We start from the raw sequence: 27,805 nt of genomic DNA, 5'->3' as shown, positions 1-27,805 counted from the left end.
GCATAGTGTAACCCTGTCTAACCCTATGATTGTGTGTGTGTGTGTGTGTGTGTGTGTGTGTGTGTGCGCATCTGCCATGCAATGTGTTGGCACCACTTCCAGGGTGAACCCCGCCTTGTTCCCTGGGACAGACTCTCAGCCCTGTGTGACCCTACACAGGATGGATGGATGGATAGATTAATGGATGGATGGAGGATTGGATTAAACTGTTCATTGATAGATATTTGCCATTTCAGACAGCATACGGTACATACAATACCATATTGAAAAGTTATTTTTATTTTTTTTTTAATCTGTCTTAAATCAAAATCAAAGTGATTGTAAGTACATTACAATAGATCCTAGTCATGATAAGTTTTCCTGCTCTTCACCCCGACTATGAGCTTCTGCAGTCCCACTAAGCTAGTATCTTTCAAATGCTAAATGCTTTCAAATGCTACGTTATCTACAAATTTAACTCTTTACCTTGACTGGAGTGGCCATAATTCATAACCAGAACTATCTGTATGGCTAACCGGGAACTAGCCCTATAGCTATGTGGTTACCCTGGTAAGAAAAGAGTAAAGAAAATTGTCCTAAATACACCATATTGATTGGATATCAGGTTGATTTAGCTTGGTGGGACTGCAGATAAATGACTCTTATGTCAAAACTTCAGTTCCCATCATGCACTTCACCTCAGTCACGTGGTATTAACTAACTGAACTCCCCTGCATTTTATCTTTCCTAATTAGTCTCACTATATATAGCGCTAGTGTCAGTCTGTAGCTTGGGTTGGTTAGCATTAGCATCGTTTGTACTTTGTGTTTCTTTTGTTTTATTATGTCTTAATCTCGCTCTAATGAACGGTTTATCTGCGCTTGCATCTTGCCTCTCCTCCAGACATCACAATGGGTCTCAGCTGAACTTTGGAACGGCCTCACCCCCCCCCCCCCCCCTTTTTTTTTTTTGTTGCACGAAATGAGTGTTGTGGAAATTAGGCCTGATTACTTTCATTGTAATAAGAATGAAATACTGGAAATAATAGGAAAATATAAACTTTGGGCACTGATATACCAAATAGGTTCTTGCTTCATAACTTCACCAAAGCAGTTGGATGGATTTGTAAATAACCTAGCAAAATGTTAAGTGGATTCTAAAACAAAAGTTAAACGATTCATTCTTATTCAGTATCTACACTACAATGCAGCTCTTCCTTTGACTATTATGTTCCTTGGATGGAGCTTCCCTACTTTCTGTACATCAGTAATCTTCAAACACTGATGAACCTCATTTTTGCCTGGATACCCTTTTCTCATAATGCCAATATCCTACTGAAATCAGTTAGCATTACCAAAACTTAAGAATAAAAAAATGTAGCTTTAGAATGTGTTGCAGATGAATCTTTGATAAGACCGTTTTTAATTAAGCAATATCATACTCGAGGTTGTGCTTGTGTGCACAACTGTGATGCAGTCATCAGAAGAACGCGCAGCTCAAGTGCCAAAGGTATCACGGCCATGCTGATAATCAGCACATCAGCACAACCTTGAGCTTGATTTGCTTCTATATAAGAGTTCCTCAAACAACACTTATTATCAAAAGACTATGTCAACTGGTTGAGCTAACTAATTAAAATACACATCCGTGTAATAAACAGTGGGAAAAGTAGTTTGCAATTCTTACCGGAACTATGTAGCTAAAAGGTGAGAATAATAGACCATGCAGGTGGTGGACAGTCCTGAGGAACTTACGCAACTTATACGATTTAGAATATTAGCTCCGTTAACTTCCAGGTTTCAGGGTTAAACCACATAAGACAACTTGCAGTGAATTCAGAACAACACAGAAGCAATTATTAAAGAGACAAAGTGTTTTTTTTTTTTTTTGACATAATAATGACATAACATTATCAGGTGTGTTTTCTTGCTGAAAATGCTTCTGTGACTGGTTTTGAAAGTGGGTTTTGGCAGGCAGCTGTTCTCTCCTCAGTACTGCAGACTGCACAGACCTACTTTCACCCATGCTGTGACCGATAGTTAGTGTAATTAAGGATTGTGGAGCACCTGTGATGTGGAGTGTTACATGTACTGTAGTTAAACATCCCACATGATATTACCATGTATAAGCACCACTCCTAAAATGCCGCTCATCCCATCAGACTGCTCAGTAGAACTACTGTGACTGTTGTATAAAGCACTATTTGCAGCAACTCTTTGTAGTTATCAGGTTTTTAAGAAAACTTTGTGGCCACAATTTTTTTTTCACTTTGTTTTTGATAAAGGTCCTGGATCTGAGGACCATCAAATACACTGTTTTACCTTAGCTTCACTTTACCTTGGAAATGTTCCTCAATGTTTTTTGAAATCTGCTTTAGTTTTGTTTAGCGCCTTGACAATACTCTTTGTTAGACCCAGATCCCAGATTTCTTAAACTGCTTTAAGACCGGGACTAGTGAACAGTGTCCACCCATCTGGATCATGAACAACTCTAAAGTTTCTATCAGACCATCAGTATTACTGGAAGTAATTACTCGAGTTATCAATAGTACAGGTTTTTCTGCATTTGAAAGCCATGAAGCACTTCACAGGAATAGTTATAAAAAATTTTTAACAGAAAGATAATGCTTCACCTTTTTTTTTTAAATGTGTGATTACTGTCTGTACAGAAGACATACAATACATTTGTCTTCTGTGTCCTGTTCTCTAGTCACTATTTCTGAACTCTATTATTGTATACCCTTATAGTTTCACATCTCTGTACTATGGTAAGGTGCTGTCTCATGTTTCACTCACTCACTCTCGTTTATTCTCTATAGCGCTTATCCTGTACAGGGTCAGAGGAAGCCTGAAGCCTATCCCAAGGAAGTCGGGGCACTAGGTGGGGTACACTCTGGACAGGGTGCCAATCCATCACAGGACACACACACATTCACAGTTTGGGAATGACACTTTAGATAAATCTGCATGTCTTTGGAATGTGTGAGGAAACTGAAGAACCTGTAGGAAATCCACCAAGTATGGGGAGAACGTTTTAACTCCGTGCACAAAGACCCAAAGACTTAAGGGACTTGAACCATCGACCCTGAAGGTGAAGAACACTATGCCTCCATAACTGGCATTATGTTTTGATATTATTTTTAATGATTCACAATTTTTGAAAAAAAATGATACATATACACAGTATATTGCTATTTGGACAAAATTTATACATATACACACTATATTGTCGAAAGTATTCGCTCGCCCGCCTGCCTTCACCTCTGGGATGGATTAGAGTGAGAATTTCAATAACCACAGGACTTTGTTTGACTTAAATAACCACAAACACAATGACACAATGTTTTATTTTTTATGACAAAACTGTAGGAGATATAGAGGTATAGAGTTTTGCAAAATCACACATAATTCAAGCTTATATACCCTCACTCATATTTAAACATATTTATCTCATTTTGTTGTCAAACCATTCATATTTATATTTATGAATCTACAGTAATATTTTACTCTGCTTATCACCATGTTTATGAGTTGTTACTTAAAATTTCAAATGATTTTCTGATTTTCAACCAGACCTGAAGTCAACCTGAATAAATTCATATTAGATTCTATTTGGCGGCACGGTGGTGTAGTGGTTAGCAGTGTGGCCTTGCACCTCCAGGGTCCGGGTTCATTTCCCAGCCAGACCCGATTCCCATCTCTGTGTGCATGGAGTTTGCATGTTCTCCCCGTGTTTGGTGGCTTTCCTTCGGGTACTCCGGTTTCCTCCCACAGTCCAAAGACATGTAGATTAGGCTAATTGGTGTTCCCAAATTGCCCGTAGTGTGTGTATGTGTGTGTGCCTGGTGATGGATTCCAACAAACACTAACATGAACGGAAACATTATTTAAGCAATCCATGTGCTATAGTAATGTGTTTTCGTTGTATTATTATTACAAATTTTCGTATTATTATTTTATCACTTTAATTAATTAGACTTAGTTACAGCTGTGCTTTTTAACAGCTCCAATTTTTATGAATCACTTAAAAATGTTATGTACATTTTATGTTTTTTATTTCAATAATAATAATAATAATAATAATAAGTTCCTCAGTAGTTAATTATGAGCAATAGTATTTGTAGTTAATGATAATGCCTACTGAGCATTAGTGATTTGTTATTTAAAAAATAAATACATTTACAAATACATAAACACATTTGAGCTTATATTAATGGTAATGGAGAATATACTGTATAACAAGATTTACAGTATAATGAGATACCTCCATTCTGTCAGTTTTAAGAAAAACAAGGTTTTTTTAAATGGAGCAAGAAGATTTGTAAACTGATAGAGAATATTTTGAGCATGCTTCCTTTTAGAGACACAAGGGTGTTAAAAATAAGCTTTGCATATTTTTGAACTGAAAATGTTACTGTAAGTGTATCATGCCTTCCGAATGCACCAAACAGGTTTAGTGCTTATAGGAGCCACACACGATTCAAGCTTGTTACTGCAGTTGTCATAGAAAAACATGCATTTTTTTTTGCTATAAAAAGACCCTGGTGGTAAAGTTCTTTTTCAGGCTAGCAGGGAAATCCTCGAGGCAAAATGAGGCCCTCTTTCTTATTACATCACCAAATCCTCATTTTTATATCATAAAAATATCATTTCTACTGATTTTTCTAAGCCCCTCCTTATTAAAAAAACTTGCACTGGTCATATCTCAGGAACCAGACATGATACAGTTATAATACTCAAAACGGAGCTTATTAAAGAAAACAATCTGATAATATGCATAACTCCAATCACCCAAATGTGCCTGATTTAATGTACAGTAACTAGTCACTATTACCTCTGGGTTGTTATACAGTATCGTAAAGGCATGGTTATACACGTCACTCAACTGAGCCAATCAACACCATAGTTTACAGTGTGTACACAGAGTATGCAGAAGACACATCCACACTACTACAAGCCGGCAAAATCCCCAATACACACACACAGAACCGACAGTGTGACGCATCATGGCTTAACCCCCCCAAAATGGAACGTACACTATGAAAACTAAACCTTGCACCATAAGTGAAATCTAAATATTAAGTAAAAGAGAAATTCTAAGGGATTATGTGTGAGAAGTGTCCTCCGCATGCGTCAAACTGTGGGCGTGTCTTAAATCAACTAAATCGTCTTAGTACGGGACAGAATTTAATGAACCTTTGGCTTAGTTCCTAGATATCTGCCAGGTTTAACCTGCACTGTAAATGAAAGCAAAAGCGATGTTATGAACAGTTATGTTCCGCATTTAATCTACCTTTAAAAAAAAAAAGCTAATAATAATCTACTTGCTCTATGTAAACAAACTAATAGATAATAATTCATTAACAGCTGAAGAGGTACAGTATAAGTGAAAATGCACTGGAATTTTAAAACAAAAGGTAATATTTATCAGATCTACTTTGTAAATTGTTTTTATCTGTGATTCACCGTCCAATTACCGAACAGGGAGTGTATTTGGCAGAAGTCGAAAGAAATACAACTTAGCATAAACAAGACGTAAGATACTCAACCTACCGACAAAATGTTTTTTCTTTGTATTAAAAAGTTAGACAGATAGTTCTGCTGTACAGAAAGACAAAAAGACATGTATGTTGGTTTCTACCTGAAATAATAATAATAATAATAATAATAATAATAATAATAATATCACTGATTACATTAAAGCTGTTACTTTTTTTATTAGATGGAAGATTTAAAAGGGGAACGGGAAACCAGGCAGCTCTACAGCACTGCAACACTGCAGGTCAGACACAATACCCAATATCATTATGGCATAGGATTATCGTAGGTATATAACCCTTATACAAATCACTAACACTACTATGAAACCTATTTAAGCAGGAATGTATTTATTAAATGCTTTTATTATTTATTTATTTTTAATTAAAGGTAGTATTGCTTGTCCCGTTCATACTGCACACACACACACACACACACACACATTTCTGATCTGTGATGGCTATGTGATGGTGATAAACACAATCATCTAGAAAAGTCTGGTTGTGTTAAATAACATCCAACCATAAAGAGAAATATTATAAACAGCTCTTGATGTCATACTGATGTCAGTGTGTGTGTGTGTGTGTGTGTGTGTGTGTGTGTGTGTGTGTGTGTGTGTGTAAAATGAACATCCTGGCCATGCTGTGAACACTGTGTTTTCAATGTCTGTGTGCGTGTGTGTGTGTGTGTGTGTGTGTGTGTGTGGATATGAGTGTGTATGGATGTGTGATGTTGTCTTTCACACATCCTTTTATTTTCTGTGCTCTAATGGTGACTCATAGCTGCTGGGATTGCAGGCCGACTCGCTCTCCATGGAGACCAACAGCTCCATCTCAGCTGCTCTCACACACTAAAAAACAGTCCTTAATTCAAACACACACACACACACACACACACACACACACACACACACACACTACATATAAACACAAAGAACAATCAGTACAGATCATAAACATACACACATACACACACACACACACACACTGACGGTTTTTAACTTAATGGAGCCCAAATTTGGGAGGGGAGGGCAATAGGTTTGTATTTTGCAAAGCGCTGACGCTGGAGACTCCTTCTATTTATGTTCATGTGCAGCATAGTACAGATGCGGTCGCTATGGAAACGTTACTGTTTTATAAGAAGCGTATTGATATAAACCTGTGATTTGTGGGTCTGTTAGAGGACATGAATCAACACCTTCTGTCCAATCAGAATCCAGAACACAATGCTCTAATGTGAAATCATATAGACCTTATCATTAACTCACAGGTTTTAACCCAATGACTTGGTTTATTGCTTTCTAAAACACACTTCTTACACCTCTGATGTAGGATAAAATCTTATTGGACGTTTATAACAAAGACATATACTGTAGAATCTTATAATCTAAGACACGTTGTCTAAACCCATGAGTCTGGGCCACAGAAGTGACGCTGACGTGTTGCGCTTCTGTTGGGCCTGGCTGCATCCTCGCCTAGTGGTGTGTTTGTCTCGGACCGCTTATCACATCTCCATCTGCCTCGGATAGAGAGCATCGCTGATGTCCTGCAGCCACGCCTGCCTGGCATCCGGTCCTGGACTGTCCATGAACTCCATCCGTCATCCGTCAGTCACAGGAGGAGGAGGAGGAGGAGGAGAAAGAGAACAAACATGCTCCTGTTTGCATCCCGAACAAACAGGTTCGGGTTCAGAATTATTTTTGTTTGTTGGTGAGCAGCCATTGACTGAACGGAGCTATGACGTGAAAGAGCGAGATATCAGCCTTGCAGCTGTCCCTGTCTGATTCATGCTGTCTGTCAGTAAAATTTACTGCTTTGAGAATGGTGTGTGTGTGTGTGTGTGTGTGTGCAGTATTGTACTAATCCTTGTTTAAATAATGCTTCCTAATAAAGGCATACTTCATTCATTATGTTTCTATATAAAAAAAAAAAATCTAAACTGGAAGCCCCAAGCTCTGTCTGATTCTGGATTATGATTGGTCAGAAGACGTTGATTAGTTCTCCAGAACAGCAGCCCTGACAATCATGCAGGTCTATATTAATGCGCTCCTTCTTCTTCATTATCATTTCTATAGTAACGGGTCGTCCAGGCGGACACGTGATCTAAACGAGTTTTTTTTGCACAGAAGATTTGCACAATCGATCAAGTTTTTTGTGTGGATATGCTTATGTAACATGGAAGGAGTCTCCAGTGTCAGAGGGGAAGGTTTATGTTCTTCTGGCGTCATCAGGACAGACGAGTTTATTGTCCTCTGCTGTTTCTAAGCAACATCACCGCCTGTGACAAATTGATTCCTTTTTTTGTCTTGGTAATATAATGTATGATGCGCCTTTTAAAGATAGAACACTTCAGGATGCACTGTTAAAGAAAAATAATCAATTTCATATCCGTACCAGTGACTCCGCTTCATCACGCCGCCTTGTCACTGATTATTTCTCTGAAACGGCACAACGCTGAGTGTTTTATCACTTACACACTGTATAATCAAAGACTAAAGGCAGCTTTTGAACTCGACCACACATGTTTATATGAGACGGAGTGCGTATATCAGCGCGCCTGTTTGTGTATTCGTGTTTGTAGAGTGTGCATTCATGTTTTTATGTGTGTGTGAGTGTGTAAGAGGAACTGCACACAGTGACCTGTGGACATGGCTGATGTGCAACCATGGCAACCTGTATGGAACAGAAAGCAAACAACCATTTCAGGGAAGTGTGTGTTTATGTGTGTGTGTGTGTGTGTGTGTGTGTGTGTGTGTGTTTGTGTGTGTGTACGTGTTTGTCTTCTTTTTTTTCCCTTAGATGCTCCCAGGTCTGTGAGAGAGGACAGGTCTCAAACTCCCCAGCTGGAAACATCACACACTTTATCTCACAACATAAAGACAGCAAGTAGTCAGAGTGTGTGTGTTTGTGTTTACATTTTAAACTGTCACCACATTACTAAAGTCAATTGATAATCTGGAGGCGGAGCAATATTCAAGCTTAGATTGTGATGTCATAACATATCATGTCTATTGACCAATCATATTCTATATGCAAAATAGTACAGGATGAATATAGGATATAGAACTTACATGCGAAGCTAACTAGCTTGTAAAATCACGGCAGTATGGGAGAAATTGGTAATGAGATGTCTGGGGGTGTGGGGGGGGGGCTCTTTATTAAAGATTGTAACGCAACAAACAAATAAACAAACAAGACTTGTGGAAGAAATGCTATAAGCTAGGACCTCAAATACAAGTGGACATGAATGTGAATTGCTGTGGCTGATGGGAACTTTGGGCCGGAGCAAATTAATAAATTCTGGTCTAGATTTTTAATATGAAATAAGTTACTCTCTCGCTGTCTATACTGCCTTGTCCTGTGTACAGGGGACCTGAAGCCTATCCCAGGGAGATTTAGGGCACTAGGCGGAGTACACCCTGGACAGTGTGCCAATCCTCGGCAGGGCACACACACACACACCCTCACATTCACACACTATGGGCGATTTGTAGGAGGAAACCCACCAAGCACGGGGAGAACACCCAAAGTCCATGACACACAGACCCACTACACTATAGTAGACACCAGCAGTATATATATCTATATATATATCTATATATATATATATATATATATATATATATATATATATATATATATATATATATATAGGGGAGAGGGAGGATGCAACCGCAGACAGAGGTTTCTTAAAGTGGAGTGAAAACATAATTAAGGAAACAAGCACAAGATACTAACAGGAACATGAAAACTAGAACTGTGGCTAAGAACTTAAGCTAAGGCTAATGCTAATACAAATTATGACAAAGACAAAAGGCTTACATTAACAATGAAAAGATAAAAGAGAATAATAAACAAATGCAAGACCAAAAAGCAACAATAAAACACAAGCCAAATACTATATACTGTATAAACAAGCTAATCAAACTTAACAAGGTACTGTACATGTGAACACAATGTCACAACCTGGCTGAGTTAAAGTACATAATGGGAACTTAAGTCTGAGACAAATTTCAAGTCCTCCTGAAACACAAAAGTGAAAAACACAAAAACCAGTGGACAAGTACAGGAGGATCATGACAAGCACAAGCGTGATATGCGCCTGAGAAAACTCTTGTGTGCCACACCCGTAGTTAATATTTCTCTACACCCCTTTTTCAGTGTGTGCTTGTGCCCTGTAATAGACAAGTACCGTACCCTGCCTTGTCCCCTGAGTCTCCTGGGCCCGTATTCACAAAGCTTCTTAAGCCTAAAAGTTGCTCCTAGTGACGAAATTCTAAGAAAATTCTTAGAATTGACATTTTCTTAGAATTTTCCCTTAAATTTAGGATTAAATCTTAGTTAAGATAAAAATGATTCACCAAACATCTTAGCCCTAAAAACAGCTCCTAAGGTAAAAATTGTTAAGAGTAGAGAGGACTTTTAAGAGGCTTTAGAGTTTCTTTAGCAGAGGACAAAATGGTGGAAAGAAGAAATATTCTCCAAATACTGATCATAGAGATAAATAAAAACACTGCTTTTCTGTCCAATTTGGTTCTCTTGTTGTTTTACTTCCTTACATCTCTCTTGGATTGTTCGCTACAAAATCTCCAAAAGTGCAACTTAAAACATGCGATCATGTAAATTGGTAAAAGGTCAGCCATTTTGCTCCCATCAATCTGAAATGGTATAATAAAATCAGTTTAATATAAAAGAACTTTAATATAGTAACTACTGTGTGGAAATTGGTTGCTTCTAAAGTAGACATATTTTCAACATTTGGCTGTTTTAATTAACTTTAATATATTTAGTTTATACAAACATTATGATATCATGGATTCTATTCTTCTTTCACAAATAGTGTATTTCAAGATCTTTGCAGAGGTCAGAGGTTATTTATTTATCAACCAATCACAGTCCTTGAATTGCTGCATCATCCCTAGCAACGGGGTCAACCAGACCTCCTCACTAAGATAAAGGTTTTTGTCCTTTCCTTACTCACAGTTGCTCTAAGAAGTTTTCTAAATCACTTTTAGTCTAAGACTCCCAGCTAGGACATTTTAGGCTAAGATAGGAGCTCTCTGAAAAAATTCTAAGAAGCTTTGTGAATACGGGCCCTGGAATACAAGAAGTTTGTTCAGGATAAGTGCTGTAGCGAATACTGTATAAAGATCAGGGCCCCTATTCACAAAGCTTCTTAAGCCTAAAAGCTGCTTCTAATAATTAAATTCTTAGAATTATTACATTTTTTTTAGAATTTCCCCATAAATTTAGGATTAAATCTTAGTTAAGATAAAAATTATTTACATTTAAGAGTGTGGATTCATTTAAGAGTTTCTATAGCAGAAGATAAAATGTCAGAAAGAAGAAATATTCTTCAAACACTGAAAGTAAACACTACTCTTCTGTCTAATTTGGTTTTCTCGTTCTTTTACTCCCTTCCATCACACTTGGATTGTTGACTACATAACATCCGAAAGTGCAACTTAAACACACTGTCCTGCAATCAAAAAAGATGTTTCCTAAATCACTTTTAGTCTAGTACTCCCACCTAAGACTTTAGGCTAAGATAGGAGCTCTGTGAGAGAATTTTAAGGAGCTTTGTAAATACGGAATATTTGACTGCATGATGTTTCCATACTGACTGAATTAGTTAGGTTTTTAGGTTTTTAATAATGCTTTGCATAAACTGCTTTTATAAAAATCTTTGTAATACTTAACTAAGTATGGTTAAAGCTATAGTTGATGATGTCAGAAGTGACAATCAACTGAAAAACTCTTGAGAACTCCTTACAGAGACAAACACCATGGATGTAGAAGCAAATTAGCAGGAAACCAAATGTCACATAAGCATAGTGTTCAAACTCTGCGATTGAGCAAATAGAAAGAAAAGGGTGAGGTACCAGAACCACAAGCGAAGAGCAAAATGCTAAGACTGGTCCACATGTGAGACTCAGAAGTTTGAGTAGCATGACTGTCTGAGGGTAATATAAATTTCAGCATAGTTGGACAATCGGAGGGGGAATTATGTGAAAATGCTCTTCATCGACTACAGTTCTGCATTTAATACCATAATTCCCTCCACACTTACCACCAAGCTGGAGCACCTGGGACTCAGCTCATCAATGTGTCAGTGGATCTCCAATTTTCTGACTGGCAGACCACAGGCAGTAAGGATGGGCGGACATGTCTCAGCCTCCCTCACTCTCAGCACTGGAGCCCCCCAGGGTTGTGTTCTGAGACCTGCTCTACTCTCTGTACACCCACGACTGCGTGGCCACTACCAGCTCCACCACCATCATCAAGTTCGCTGACGACACTGTTGTGGTGGGCCTGATCACGAACAACGATGAGACGGCCTACCTGGAGGAGGTTGGAAATCTGGAGAACTGGTGCCAGAGAAACAATCTCCTCCTGAACGTCAGTAAGACAAAGGAGCTGATAGTGGACTTTAGTACAAAGCAGGTGAGGAACTACCAAACCCCAGTCATCAACAGGAGCCCAGTGGAGAGAGTGGACAGCTTTAGATACCTCGGTGTTCACATCACGCAGGACCTGGCATGGTCCTGTCACATCAACACCGTGGTAAAAAAGGCCCAGCAGCGTCTCTACCACCTCAGACGCTTGAGAGACTTTAGACTGCCCTCCAAGGTGCTCAGGAATTTCTACTCCTGCACCATAGAGAGCATCCTGACGGGAAATATCACGACCTGGTTCGGGAACAGCACCATGCAGGACAGACGAGCTCTACAGAGGCTGGTGCGATCAGCTGAGCGCATCATCCGCATCGAGCTCCCTGACCTGCACTCGATGTACAGCAAGCGGTGCTTGACCAAGGCCAGGAAGATCGTGAAGGACCTCAGCCACCCCAATAACGGACTGTTTACTCTGTTGCGGTCTGAGAAGCGATTCCGCTCCTTGAAGGCCAACACAGAGAGACTGAGGAGGAGCTTCTTTCCGCAGGCGATAAGGTCTCTTAACCACAACCACACCACTATGCAGAACTAACAATCTTTTCATCTTTTTCATAATTGATCAAATCTATCAATCTTCTTACATCCATGAACACTATGGACAATTACATGCTCACCTTCCTTCATATATACACTACATGTCGTACGTTTACATCCTGGACCATTGCACAATGACACTTTAATAACTTTGCACACCTACCTTCACAACTACACTACATTTTACAGTTTTACGTTTACATCCTGGACCAGTGCACAAAGACACTTTAATAACCTCTGCACAAAGTCACTTTGTTCTATGCATATTTGCACACACAGCACAGTATATTTCAATTTGTACAGTAGATTTCTATTTTTGCACATCATATTTCTATTTTTATTTTTAGTTCTATTTTTTCCTAGCACATTTCTATTTTTATTTTTAGTTCTATTTTTCCTAGTTTAATTTAATTTTTTATTTAATTTCTATCGTATTCTTTTATTCATATTTATTTCTTATTTGTAAACTTTAATTCTCTTCTAGGGTCAATGGCAGTCGTATAATGCATTTCACTACATTTCGTACTGTGTATGTTTGTGTATGTGACAAATAAAATTTGAATTTGAATTTGAATTTAGCTAGCAGCTATTATATACAGTATAGGCCAAAGTGATCAAACTCGTCGAACAGAAGCAGGATTTAAAATATGTCTACTAATAATGTCATAAACACATAATTGTTTAAGTAAAATTCCAATAAATAATTAATAATTAATAAAAAATAATAATTTAGTCAATTAATAAAAAAAAAGTTTTTCTTTTCCTGAAGTGTGAATAAATTTTTTGACTGACTCTGAATAGACTATAGTGTCATAAGAAAAAAACATTTATATAGATTTTTTTTTTTGCATATTGTCACACTTAAATGATTCAAATCATTAAACAAATTTTAATTTTACCAAAAGGTAACCTGACAAAAATGCATTTTTAAAATTAGTATTTCATTTATTACAGAAAAAAAAGGTGTTCAAACCTAACTAGGCCTATGTGGAAAAAGTCCTTACCCTACACAACTATTAATAAACTGGGATTTTTTTAAAAGCTGAAAAAGAATTGTTCAAGAATGTAAAACAACCCTCTCTTATATTTTTGTACTTCACTTAACCACTAGATCGCCAACTACTTTCACTAATGCAATATACGCACTTTTGGAGCTTTCATTAGACAAAGTTTATTATTTAAACACTGCAAACTTTTTTCCATTTACCCATAGTTTAGTTTATTCTGATTAAAAACCTGCTTGTCTCTAAGTAACTTGGTACATGGCCTTTATTGTATTTCTCGCTTTTTTGTGGCTTAGTGGTTAGCACTGTCACCTTGCACCTGCAGGGTCCAAGTTCAATTCCCGGCCAGACTCGATTCCCGGCCAGACTCGATTCCCGGCCAGACTCGATTCCCGTCTCTGTGTGTATGGAGTTTGCATGTTCTCCCCGTGCTTGGTGGGTTTCCTCCGGGTACCCCGGTTTTCTCCCATAGTTCAAAGATGTGCAGGTTAGGCTAATTGGTGTTCCCAAATTGCCCGTAGTGTGTGAATGGGTGTGTGAGTGTGTGTATGTGTGTGTGCCCTGTGATGGATTGGCACCCTGTTCAGGGTGTACCCTGCCTCATGCCCTAAGCCTCCTGGGATAGGCTCCAGGTCCCCGCAACCCTGAATACAGGATACAGCGGTATAGAAGATGAGTGAGTAAGTGAACATTTTTGGGCTGTGGAATGAATCGTTGGGATTTCCATTAGTTCTTATGGGAGAAATTTGCTTTAATGTACGAGTGTTTTGATACACAAGCACGCTTCCGGGAACGAATTATGCTCGCAATCCAAGGTTCCACTGTTTATGTTTGCATCTGTGGTGGTAAATTATTTCAGTTTCTCTATGATCCTACAGGTGGAGCACTCTAAACTTTTCACACATTGGCAGGCAGCACAATGTCTTGTGTCACAGGAGCAAATTATTTGCCAAAATTGTTTAGAAATGTAACAAAATCAGAAAAATAAATAAAACTTAATTTGGTTGTTTCTAAAAGTAAATTGCACCTGTCCAGTTAAGGTAAGTCAGGGTCTATGATAGCCTGTTCTTACTTGACAATAGTAATTAACCACAGTTGTTAAAAGTGATTATTTTAATTACTATATCCTCCCATATAGTACATTGCACAAAGCAAGGTCCATAAAGACATGGATGAGTGAATTTGATTGATTCTTGACCTCTAGGTTAAGAATTGGATGTTACTAAAATTCATATGCAATGAAAGCAGGTGAGCAAATACTTTTGGCAATATAAATTACTGATCTACTAATACATATAAAGATATCAGAAAGACATATTTACATTTAAAGTATATATGTTATTGTCAGGGAAAGTATTTAAACAAGAATTATTTTAGTTTTTTATTAACAACAAACATTAATAATAATAATAATAATAATAATAATAATAATAGTAATTTGTAGTAACTACTACTAATACTACTAATAACAGTAGTTTAATAGGAATTCATTCAGGTTTTTATTTACTAACCGCTGATTGGTTGATGTCTATAGTGGGCGGGGTCTACATTATAAAAGCTTGGCTTTCGCTATCGGAACCTCCTGCGATCTGAAATTTGCTGTAATTTTGTTCACTGGTTTACGTGCACAAATTTTCAACAAAACTAATACTTAAATACTTTGCCCTCTTTTAAAACTACAGTTGCATTTCTGCGGAGCGAGTTTCATATTTCTTTTTTTTTTTTTTAAGGTGTGGGTTACCCGTCAATGTATTGCACTTCCGGTATATATATTCTCAGCCCGCCTTTTGTCTTTTATTATTGGCTGTCTCGGATTATTTTCCGCGCTCGGATTGGCGACTTGAAATCACTCGACTCTGGATTGAACAAAAATGGAATGCAAAGGGGTGGGACGTCGGTGTTTAGCCAATCAGCGGGGCAGGGCAAAGGCAAGCGCCGTCCGCGGGGGCGGCGCGAGCGCGCGCGCTCTCTCTCTCTCCCTCTCGCTCTCTCTCTCTCTCGCGCGCGCGTACACTTGTGTATGTGTACTGTCTTTCGGTCGGTCTATTTTTAGAAGCCCACAATCGGGGGGGAACACGTGACACGGGGAGTGACGTCACTAATGTTGTCGTCGGTGGAGGAGCCGCAAACATGGAGGAGGAGAGAGAGAGCGAGAGAGAGCTAGAGAGAGTGAGAGTGAGAGAGAGAGACAGAGTTGTGGCCGGGGAAGAGAAATGTTGTACTTTTCTGCTTTAACGGAAAAACGGTAAATGAGGAAGAGAGAGCGGCGGCGAAAGGCAGGAAATAAAAGTGTGCACGCGCTCCGGGAACAGTGTGTGTGTCACCAGGTAACCGCGTTTATAACCAGTCTGATCATTAGATATTATATATTTACACTTCAGTCTAAAGACAAGTCTCCTGCTTCTGGTCTGATATGAGCGCACACATGCGATGTCATTATTGATATCATTACTAATATCATTGTTATTATTATGTGCAGATTGATTTCCTGCCTGCTTAATGCTCGTTTTTTTCCCCTAAACTGTAAGCTGCGTAGTTATTTTTGCAAGTTGTATCCCTAAGGCCTCATCCTTCACATGCAACCTGTTATATAGGACGTTCTTCTAGGCTTTATTCTGTTTAGAATGTGTGTTATGTCTCATCTCACCTTAATCACTGCTCACACACTCTCTCTCTCACACACACACACACTCTCTGTATGTGCATGATGTGTCACTGCACTGCAAACATGTACAAATCACATTTGATTTAATGACATCTCATCCTCAATCATGTCATGTCTAAACACCTGGATGAGCGAAGATGATGCTGATGATGATTCACTGGGTTTTCTACCTAAACCTAAAGTGGCACGTCACGTAAAAAGTCATAGGACGGTACTAAGGATTTATTTCTCTGTGTAGACCTGTATCATGTGTATCATGTCATATTTTTAGATCTTGTTACGTAGATCTGAGTGACATGATGATGTAATATTGATATCGTGATGCGTTAGATATCGTGCCGTGATATGTATCGCAAACGTCCTTGTGCTCAGTGTCTGGGGAGGATCGTACGACGATGTCCACTAGAGGGCAGAGCCGAGACGCTGCTCTTTGACATTTTTCTCGTTTCCATGGTAACCAGGTTCCAGGTGCGAACGTCACTGTTTGCTTTCCCGGCCCGTCAGTATGTAGAAGATCTAGACAAGTAGCTACAATAGAGAACTGATTAGCTACTATGTAAATCTGTTACATCTATACCAGATGCTTTTGAAATTGTAACGTGAAAATCTTTTTGTTTTATTTTTAGTAGAATGTTATACGAGTATGAGATTTGACACAAAGCGTTGTAATCAGTGCGATGACTTGTATTCGAAACCGCTCCAACAACTTCCGGATTGTCGTAATAATATTTGTAATTTGTGATGTTACTCATTCTACCAGCTCTACAACGCCCTCTGCTGCTGCAAAGCAACCACACTTGGCACTTCCTTAGAGTCAGCGTTAAAGCTTTAAAAGCATTTATATCTAACACTTTGTAATCATGAACTCATGTTGGTTTCACGTCACTTTCTGGAAAGTACTAACAAATCCTGACCTCTAACTGAATGTGGCATAAATGTCTGTACAATTTGAAAATAACCTTCACATTAGTATTTGTGTAAACTCCATGCGTCTAACGACATGCTCGGCGAGCGCTGGACGCGGATGGAGGTCTAGGGTTAGCGTTCTCGTTTATGGCCTGGTGTCATAATTTGATTGCAGATTGAATCAGTTCCACCAGCGCACACGGTCGTACTCGTTTCAGGTTGTTGTTGAACTTGGACCGGAGACTCCGTGCTGATTGGTTGCGTCTCGTTTTCCAAGAAAAGGAACCTCGCATAACCTTTTATTCTGGGAAGTTGTGTTGCATGTTTTTTTTTTTATATAGAGGGAATGTCAGGTATTAGTTCATGGCCGTCACTCAACGGTGAACACGACACCGACAGTGCTTGTGTACGCGAGTGTGTGTGTGTGTGTGAGCTTTAAAAACTTGTTCAGCAAGCTTGTCTTACACACCTTTGTCTCCAAGACGACTTCGAGGATCCATCAGCTCCACCAGGGTTTCTGTCACTCAGTCATCGAAAAAATGCGCCATGATTAAAGGGGCAGTATGTAACTTGTAAAGGTGTTTCTAGAACTGCAATACTAATGCTACTGCTTCTGTTAATTCTCCTACTACTGCTAGTACTAAAACTGCTACTGCGACTTCTGATACTATTTCTTCTGCTACCACTACTCTTACTACTTCTGCTTCTGCTATTACTGCCACTTCTACTACTTTTGGTACTGCTACGTTTAACAGTGAATAGTGATGTTACTTTTATTGCTGCTACTACCGATATGATTGCTACTTCTACTACTGCTACCTCTACTGCTACCTCTACTGCTGCTATGGTGCTGCTACTGCTTCTAATTCTAATGCTGCTTCTGCTATGACTATTACTCCTACTGCTACTTCTTTTGCTACTACTACTACTACCGATGCTACTACTATTACTTCCATTGCTCCTTCTCCTTCTACTATTACTGCTGCATTACTTCTACCACTGCAACTACTATTACTTCTACCCCTGCTCATACTTCTACTACTACTACTGTTGCTATTACTATTAATACAATTACTTATTTCTACCTCCGCTTCTACTAATACTATTACTTCTACTACTGCTGCTACTGTTGCTACAGTACTACTACTATTGCTGATACTGCTTATAATTCTACTGCTGCTTCTGCTACGATCATATAACTCCTGCTGCTACTTCTACTTCTTCTTCTACTACTACTACTGCTGTTACTCTATTACTTCTATTGCTCCTTCTACTTCTACTATTACTGCTGCTCTACTCCTACGTCTACCCCTGCTCCTACTTCTACTACTACTACTGTTGCTATTACTATTAATACTTTTACTTATTTCTACTACCGCTTCTACTAATACTACTAATAACCATACTATCCCAGAATGACATTTGGTTTGCTTGCTTGTTTTGAGTTTCTATTTACACTTTTCTTCCGGCCATAAAATTAGCCCCGCCCCCAGAAGCTCATCACTTCTTTTTTAAAAAAGATTTTTTTTTGAGTTTGTTAACAAGTTTGTTTCTGCTCCTTAGTTCCTCCTTGTGAAAACACAAAGGAAGGAATTGACGAATAGGACGCACTCGCTCACAGACACTTTAAAGCAGACACTGTCATATTTTTTACTGTTCTGGTGTATCGAAAGCCGTTGGGATTGCAGTTGTTTTTAGTGTTAATGCATGGATGGTTATCAGGATTTAAAAAAAAAAATTAGCGATCTTAAGAGAGAGCTAGCAATCTGATTTAATGGTAACTGTTAAGGTTTTTTTTCTTCTTTTTCTCAAAAATTAATAAATCTAGGAAGGAAGCAAATTACGATTTCCCCCCCGATAAATTTACCTAGGTATTTCTTTATTAATAAATTAATATTGTTGTATTTGCAGGTATTAGTATGGTATTTTATTTCCTTAGAATGTTTTTGCTTCGTTTAAAATGATGGGATTACAAATTAGGATGATAAAATATGTTTAATATTGCACTGTATTAGAACGCTCATTAATAGCTAAATATTACAGACCGCCCCTTTAAACCTTCACTTACACTATTACTTATTGTACTATCCAAATGCTGTACTATTACTTAGTGTTTGGATACCATCAGGTATAAGGTTTCCTCACTACGCCGGAGCCATGATCAGACTGCCTGCTTCATGACGGAAATGCCGGCCTCCCAGGAACTCCTTTAACGGCGCAAGCACGTGGAAACATGTGTAACATGCAAGTGGTGTTCGTGAATGATTGTGTGCACAGTTCTCGCAGACAGATGTTTATCTTTAGCAAGTTGGTGACAAGTTATCAGTTCATTTTCAAGGATCAGGCATTCCACTCGCTTAATGTTCACGGAAAGTGCGGCTGATGTTGTGCTATGGCTAAGAGTCTCGTCACCGTACTGTGCTGGAAGTCTTCAGTAAATGTGAATCACATAAATGCCTTCATTCACCAGACATTTCATGAGGAGTCTCAGTTTGACTTGAACGCCTCTAGTATTCAAGTAACATAGCCTGGAATTCAAACATGGATTTTTGGAGGGGGCCGTACGTAATGATGCTAGAATTAATTTATTTCTATATAATTTATTTATTTCTATATAAAAACTCCTGTGAAATGCCGGATGTGTTTAATTACATGAATACCTGAGTGGTTTTGGTGGAAATCGCACGTAGGCCACAGATGTGAGCAGGGGAAAAATGGTTTCGGCATTTCTCCTCTTTAAGCAGCGCGGAGAAAGAGACGTGTGGAATGCAGCGGTGCTGAGAACCTGAACCTTTAAGTAAAAACAGATATTACCTTGGCAGCGTGGTATGTGTGACCTCTGACTCCCTAATGCCCCACCCCTTTAAAAAAAAAAATTCCAGCTGTCTGTGTTTACAGGCTTTTGTTGGAAACACTCTTCTGTTTTCTGCCCTGTGTGTCTGTGTGCGTGTGGTGTGCTGGTGTTGTCGGGGCGGGGTTCAGCGGTGTATTAGGGAGATGAGACAGGGTTGGGTTCAGGTGTGAGCTGTAATTAAATCTGGGAGCGGCATCAAGGGTAATTAATGGGAGGAAAATAAAATGTTAGAGAGGTGAGAACATGAATCATATTATTTAAGGATCTGTTTTCTAGTTTGGGATAAGTTTATTTAATTAGTCTCCGGACACTCCGTCCTTACGCTTCTAATGTAATAATGATTTCTCTGCCTGAATTGCAGGTCATTTATGATTCCTTTAAACAAGAGCTTTCTGTCCAGTGTTTTGTTCAGCACCAGCGCCACTCATCTAAACCCTTCAGCCTAAATTTCACCCCAAAGAATCACAATAAATCTATAATCGTAAAAAAAAAAAAAAAAACACACACACGTTATATTTTACAGATTTGTCCTCAGTGTTTCCAGAATGTGCACTTTGTCACGTGACTATAAAACGTGACTTGAACGAAGCTGAAAATAGAAAAGTAAAGTTCACACAGGGCAGCAGATCGAGATTGTATGGTTTTAATGGAGATTTATTTAAATGGTAAATTTAATCCATTATTATTATTATTATTTTTTTTTTATTAACAGTCTGTTTTTTAATTAAGAATCAATTCATGTTTTTTAAACCATTTAGGTACATTTTCAAACATAAAATCTTCTAAAACTGGCTAATTCCTTAAAAAACAGTGTACCACACTCTCTGCATAAAGCTTAGTACACTTAAATGCGCGAGAGTTTCGCTTCTTCTTCATTTTTAAACAATCCACAACACAAGTTATAAAGTTTTTGAAAGCATGTGAGATACTGCTAAAAATCTGTACGAAATACAGCATTTTAGCATTTGGTTTAACTGTAGTATCTGATGTATAGGAGGAAGGATTTGCACAAGCAGGCAGCGAGAAAACATCTTTTTTTCAAAGGAAAATTCCTTTTTTTTTTCTTTTTTTGCTCTGAAACATTGTTAGTAGAGATGGGAAGGGGTGGGTTTGTGCGAGATGTTTTTTATTTATACAGTTCCGGAAGTGGTCTCGTATTTCAAAACACTTGTAAACCAAATTAAATTTTCCCATAAGAAATAATGGAAACTTGAATTATTCGTTCTACAGCCCGCAAAAAATAAATACATAAAAGTAATTAATACAAAATATTAAGTAAAAATAAAACAAATTAACCTGCACTTTACCTTTTAAAAAAAGTAAAAAATAAATCCCAGCAGATAAGTGTTTCCGTTTGTGCACGCAGGCGCTGTGTGTGTGTGAGGCTAGAGTAAGTGGAGACTCTTGCTTTCAGCCCCTCCTGTCTCCCCCTCCTCATCTTACACATTAAAACTTTCTCCTCTCGTTTAAACACACAAACATATTAACAGAAAGACTGTTGTTCTCTTCTAAATTATTTAAGCTTCTCCGCTTTATTTTTATGTTGCTCGCGACAGCGTAACAGCTCGCTAATCCATGCTCGTGTAATGATGAGATGGACAAACTGGTTGATGCCCCCGTTCTTTTATTTTCGGCATTGTCAGGTTATAGTACAAACTTTAACCTTTAAAACAAAAAAAAAAAAACTACTGAAGAACAAAACTCACGCTCTATATCCTAGCTTACATCTCGCATTCGCGTTCACACACACCGGACTGCATAACCCACAATGCATCTCCCCCACTGGACTACACTTCCGTAAACAGCGGTCATAAATCAACGTCTCTCTCCCGCTACACTGTTTTATCTAAAAATTAGCAATAAACATCGCTAATGACACTCGTGTGGGCGCAGACTAACAGAATCACTGCTGTAAAGTAAAACAAACAAATGAACCAGCACCTTACCTCTGAAAAGATTTGCGACAGAACAGTATTTCTTCAGAGATCAAAGTGTGTGTCTCTCGCCCTAATTTCTGTGCGCATATGTGTGTTTGTGAATGGGGGTTTTACACACTCACTCACACTCACACACACACACACACACACACACACACACACACACACACACACACACACACACACACACACAAGTGTCAAATTACGCACACGCACACATATACACACACACCGCGGTGAGAAAGAAAAAAGATTTTTAACCTCTGTATTGAGAATTTCTTTTGCTTCACTCGCATGCACATACGTGTTTAAGAAACATTACACGTGCTGTACACACGCGCTTTCGAACACAAAATAAATTGTTTTACACACACACAGGGTCACTGTGTTATCAGTTTCAAGTTTTAATCAGTTTCAAGTTTTATTGTCATATACAGATAGTAAACAGTACATGCGTGCACGGATGTTGATAATACCAGTAAAAGACGAGCACTAAGACCCAGCAGGGGAGACGATTCCGCAGTGCAAGAGAGAAAAAACGTTGGCTCAGTTGTAATCACGTGATGCTCAGCGTCAAAACAAGAAGCGCATGCGTGAAACATGATACTTGGTGCTCGTAAAACCAAGATAATGCTTGTTTTTCAAGTCAAAATTTATTAAAAATCTTTGCTCGTCTTGCGGAAACACCCGTAAACCGCGTTACTCGTAATCCGAGGTTCCACTGTACATGTCTGCATTTGATTTGGTAAAATGTTGCAGTTCCTTTCCAGTCCTACAGGTGGTACCACTGAATTAATCGCATAGTGGCAAATAGCATAGTGTCCTGTATGGTAGGAGCGAATAATTTTCTGCGTTTGTTTAAAATTGTCACAAAAAAAAAAGCGTAATATTGAATTAGGTTACAGGACTTATGAACATTCAAGTTATGAATTTCCGCAGCTAGAAACAGACTGCGGTTATGCAAACATTCGTTGATGCGAACAAATCACCGAAGTATTACGGTGGTAAGTAGTACTCATGTGTATTGTACAAAAAATACCAATATTTACAAATATATACAATATTTTCACTGTGTAAGTGAATGTATAAAAAGTTCAGTATATTGTATGTATGCATGCATGCATGTATGTATGTATGTATGTACGTGTGGGTGGGGGTGCAGGAGAGTCTCACTGTTTTTAATGCATCAGTCTGGGACCGCCATTATAGAAAATAGTTGTCCTGTAAAGCCGTCCTGATGGTGAATGATCCTAAACGTAAAATGCTCATCAAAACGGAGTTTGCAGTCCAATACAGTGGAAAACACCTCTGAGACAAAGTGGTGTCCGGGACAGCTCTGTTGCACTTGACATGTGTGAGATTCATTTGGGCCACATAATGGCAGTGTGGGGAAAGGGGACAGACATTTAGTTAAGTGCATTGGTATGCTTTATGTGGTATATTCGCGTCAAAAACTCACTTACGGACGTGCTTCCAACAGAACTCTCCTAAGCGTTTGGTTTAACTGTGGTCAACTTAGTTTCTGGATGGCATCTGATGTATAGGAGGAAGAATTTGCACGATCAGGGAGTGAGAAAACATTAGAGATCTTTCCTTTGGCTACTGTAGCTAAACACCTAAGCTATGTCATGCCTGTTACTTAGAGTACAGGAGCACACGTGAAAGTACAAAAGTAACGAGAGTGCTTGCAAAATAGGAATGCGAATCGCTAGAAGACAGGGAAAAAACCAATATATTTCCCAGATGCTCAGAAGGCGATTTTTGATTTTCATTGCGAATACATATGATTTAATTTTTTTCAGATTTCATTACAATTCTAAACAAATGTATTAAATAATTCACTCCTGTCTCACAAGATGATGAGCTGCCTGCCAATGTGTGAATAGTTTGGAGTACACCTGTACTATCTCACTCCCGCTATTGTGCTCATCTGCCGGACGCAAGAGAGGAGGGAGTCTATTAACGGATTATAGAGCAGGAATTAAATGGTCACCACTGGCGACTGTCTGGATACTAGCCTCAAAAAAAAGTGTTTGAAGTTTGTGCCAGTGCTTGAACAACTGCATCGTGCTTTGAGATTTTTGTCTGAAATAGAAGTAATTTGTTCAGAAGATGTTGACGCAGATTTAATAAATTAATACATTAATAATTAATATAGGTTTTCAGGTTCTCAGAAGCAGTAACGCACTTATCAGGAACGTTGCATGTTTGTTTCATCGTAGACAGAACCTCAGACTTCAGCTGTTCATTAAGCTGTAATGAACAGCGACTGAGGAGCTTTTAATAATCATGTCTTACTGAATTCATGTGCTAAAGATGCAACTGAGTCATGAGTGAGACTGCAGTTAAGGCATGAGATCGGACTAGATATTTCATACTAGAATTTTTTAATGATAACTAATGAAACTTTCTTAGTCAAACGTTCTTATTGAAAGACGGTTTATACAAAAAATGGAAAAAATCAGCTAGACTTTTAAAGATCGTCTTAGCTTAGCTAAGTGCTGGCCCTATCATCCGGGAATCACTGGTTCGATGGTGTGCTGTAACCTCTCGCAGCTGAGGGCCAAGAGAGAGCAAATTGGCCGAGCTCCCTCAGCAGGGTGGGATGGCAGGCACTTAGTGCTCCCACATTAATTACGGCTCTACAGCCAATCAGGGGCGCCTGTGAGCTCACTCAAGCGGAAGGAGCAGATAGCGCTGTCGTCCGACTGTGTTATGCTGCGTAAGCAAGCAGTACGAAAAACACTTGATAGTCTTTGGCCCTCCTGACTGAGTTATTGTAGTAGACTTAATGTGGAGCTCCTAGTGGTGGGGAGGAATTGGACGCGACTAATCTGGGTGAAAAAATCCTAGAAAAATATAAATAAATTAAAAAAAGATGTTTTCCTCCACCAAAAAAAAAAAAAAAACTAAAATATTTAACAGTTCCAATCTAAATGTTTTTATTTTATTTTAAAAAAGAAGATATTTGTGTGATTTGGTGAGCAAAATTAAAGAATTTTTTCATTTTATTTTTTAAACATAAAGGGAAATATTTATAATTATATGTAATTCCTATATTTAGATGCCCAAACATAGGACGATTAATAATAATAATAATAATAATAATGTTTCATTTATGTTTTTTACACATTGATCATCTATTTTTTAAATATACGTAAGTGATGCAATCTGAACATTTCTTAAATTATTTTTAGATAAAAATATAGGACTTTTTTTTTATAATTTATAAAATGGTCAAAACAAAATCTTTTGCGGAATCAGTTGTTAATTCACTCAGAAAAAACTTGCTATTTGCCCACTTTCACATACATAATGTGACGCTTCTGATTGGCTAGCATCACTGTGATTCACAAGTGAGTGAGTTATGCCCCACCCACCCAGAGTTCACAGCCATCTTTGCCCCCCCTCATCTGACACTCTCTGATGGCCGTGACCTAGCTCAGGGTTTTAACTAGATTCGAAATTGATTCTTTTTTGTGCTGAAACATTTATGAATCAATCCAGGATGGAATTAAGAGGTTGGTTAGAAGAAAAATTCCTAAAGTGAAAATTGTAAATTTGCTAATTTTTATATAATTTAAATTTTTAATCGGTTTCCTGCTTTTTAATTTTAATTTGCTCCTAATTTTTTTATTTGTATCCCGAAAGAAGTAATAAAGTAATGTTATTTCTTTAAACGTATGTGCTAGTTAAGTAGTGCTAATAAAGCAGCATTAGCTTGACTGCACTTTGCAGAGACTTTGGACCATTTCGGATTCGCGTAACCTCACCAGGAAGCAGAGTTATGAGACATACGAGGTCAGGGATGTTCACACGTCCTCCTTGTTGTCTAGACATCGTCCCCGTCACCTGAGCTCTCTATTTACCATGTGTCGAAAGAGAGAGAGAGAAAGAAGGAACAAGAGAACAAGAGCAGGAAATTCAGGTTAAGGATCTGATGTAATTAGAGTTGTAACTTTCAGATTTTCTGTGACCAGAAGGTGTGAAAGACATCGAGCTGAGCAGATTGAGATAACATACACAAAGCTGCAGGGTTTTTTATTCATCATCTCGTGCTTGTTTATAATAAAACATATGAAATAAAAAATAACACAAGTCCTCTGTTAGTCAGGCTTGCCAGTTAGCTTGCTAGTAAAAAGGAATTGTGGTAAAAGAAATTGCTAGCTTGCTAGTAATGAAGAAACATACTGAAAGAAATAGTTAGCTAGTAAAGAATTAGTGTAGTAAAATGAATAGTTTTAGCTGGTAAGGAAGAAATATAATAAAAGAAATAGCTAGCTGCCTAGTTGGTAGTGAAGAATTGTAGTAAAATAATTGCTACTAATAAAAAGGTTTTTCTAGCAGTTTAATAGCTATATGTCTAAATCTTTCTTAGCTAGCTAACTAGCATTTCTCATTTTAGTTTGGTTTTAATTAACATTTTCTTTAAACTTGTTTTTTTCCAAGCATGTGATTTTTTAAATATTTTTTTATTGATGGAATATTTGATGTCAGTTTTGACTTATGGAAACCGCCAAGTCTGAAACCAAACAATATGTTTATTAAATTTATTATGGGATGTCCTCTGGAAAAATTTGATGAGGTAGGAGTTTTCTTTTAAGGCAAAATAATTTCTGAGAGATGTCAAGGTTTATTAAGATACAAGTTTAATACACTTATAGGTTGTAGGTTTATTGCGGTAATATAAAATTAGGCACTCTCTGAATAAAGTTTTTTATACTATTTTTATAATATTTTATCTGTATTTTCTATTTCTAAATGAGGGGATCGGCTGAAACAGAAGAGCGATAAAGCGGGTGGTGTTTATTAATCAGGACGCTGTGCATGATGTCCGGGTCAGTTTGTGTAACCCGAAGTGAAAACCTTAGCGATAAAATCAAAAGAAAATCTGTTTGTGCTTAAGATTAAAGCAAGAATCATTTATTGCGTGCAGGCGGCACGGTGGTGTAGTGGTTAGCACTGTTGCCTTGCACCTCCAGGTACTCCGGTTTCCTCCCACAGTCCAAAGATATGCAGGTTAGGCTAATTGGCGTTCCCAAATTGCTTGTAGTGTGTGAATGTGTGTGTGCCCTACGATGGATTGGCACCCTGTCCAGGGTGTAAGCCTCCGGGATGGGCTCCAGATCCCCGCGACCCTGAATGCAGGATAAAGCAGTATGAGTGAGTGAGTGCTGCAGTGCAATGCAGGACAGTGCTCTGTACATGCACTGCAGTCTCAGGGGACTAGTGGAGGACACACTTACACACTCTTTCCCTCGTGTGTGTGTGTGTGTGTCTGTCTTTGCGTTTTTATGCTGCATATTTATACTGCAGACTTTACTGACCCAGGGGACTAGTGGAGGACACGCACACACTTTCCCGCGTGTGTGTGCATGTGCGCGCATGCTTCTTCCATACCTGCTGTCTTCCAAAATACAACACAGGTACATAACATTTTGCAGTCCCTCTGAGACACACACATGTACATGGCGGACCAAAAAGAAGTTTATCCTAAGAGCCCTTGAAAGCAGTAGGATTGTAGAAATAGTTTGGGGGTGTGTCTTGGGAATTTGCATACTCGTGTATATTTATAGTCTGTGTAATGTTTATTCACTTGTGTATGTACAAATGGAGAAAGTTTAATGTTTTACATAATTAGTTATTTAAGCATCACAGATAAAAAAAATTCTCCCCATCTTTAAGTCTTGTTATCCAAAAGGTTTTTTTTTTAGCGCCCCATGGTTGCTGCTTCTGGATGTCCTGGGTTGCTAAGCAGCAAAGCAGCAGCGGGCACCTGGTTGAGGGACACCATGTCCCAGTTTACTCCCCCGAGCTGTATTGTGCATGCCCCTCACCACACACACACACACACACACACACACACACACACTTCCCCTGCGGCATCCTGCTGTGCAGCGTGAGGTCAAACAGCAGTAGCTCTTCAAAGCGTCGC

The 27,805-nt window shown here is 38.5% G+C and overlaps 1 protein-coding gene across 1 annotated transcript in view; it reads left to right on the top strand.

Annotated features, from left to right (window-relative positions):
* The first annotated feature begins 15,631 nt into the window (after nucleotides 1–15,631).
* The window catches only part of hdac5 (histone deacetylase 5), an 84,474-nt gene continuing 72,300 nt past the window's right edge, over nucleotides 15,632–27,805 (top strand). Inside the window, exon 1 of the mRNA XM_053492424.1 lies at nucleotides 15,632–15,835. The gene's annotated coding sequence lies outside the window, so the exon portion shown is untranslated. The remainder of the gene's footprint in view (nucleotides 15,836–27,805) is intronic.

Source organism: Clarias gariepinus, chromosome 3 (genome assembly GCF_024256425.1).
Source record: "Clarias gariepinus isolate MV-2021 ecotype Netherlands chromosome 3, CGAR_prim_01v2, whole genome shotgun sequence".
Lineage (NCBI taxonomy): Eukaryota > Metazoa > Chordata > Actinopteri > Siluriformes > Clariidae > Clarias > Clarias gariepinus.
Note: the sequence above shows the minus strand (reverse complement) of the source record. Positions and strands in the feature narration are given on the sequence as shown.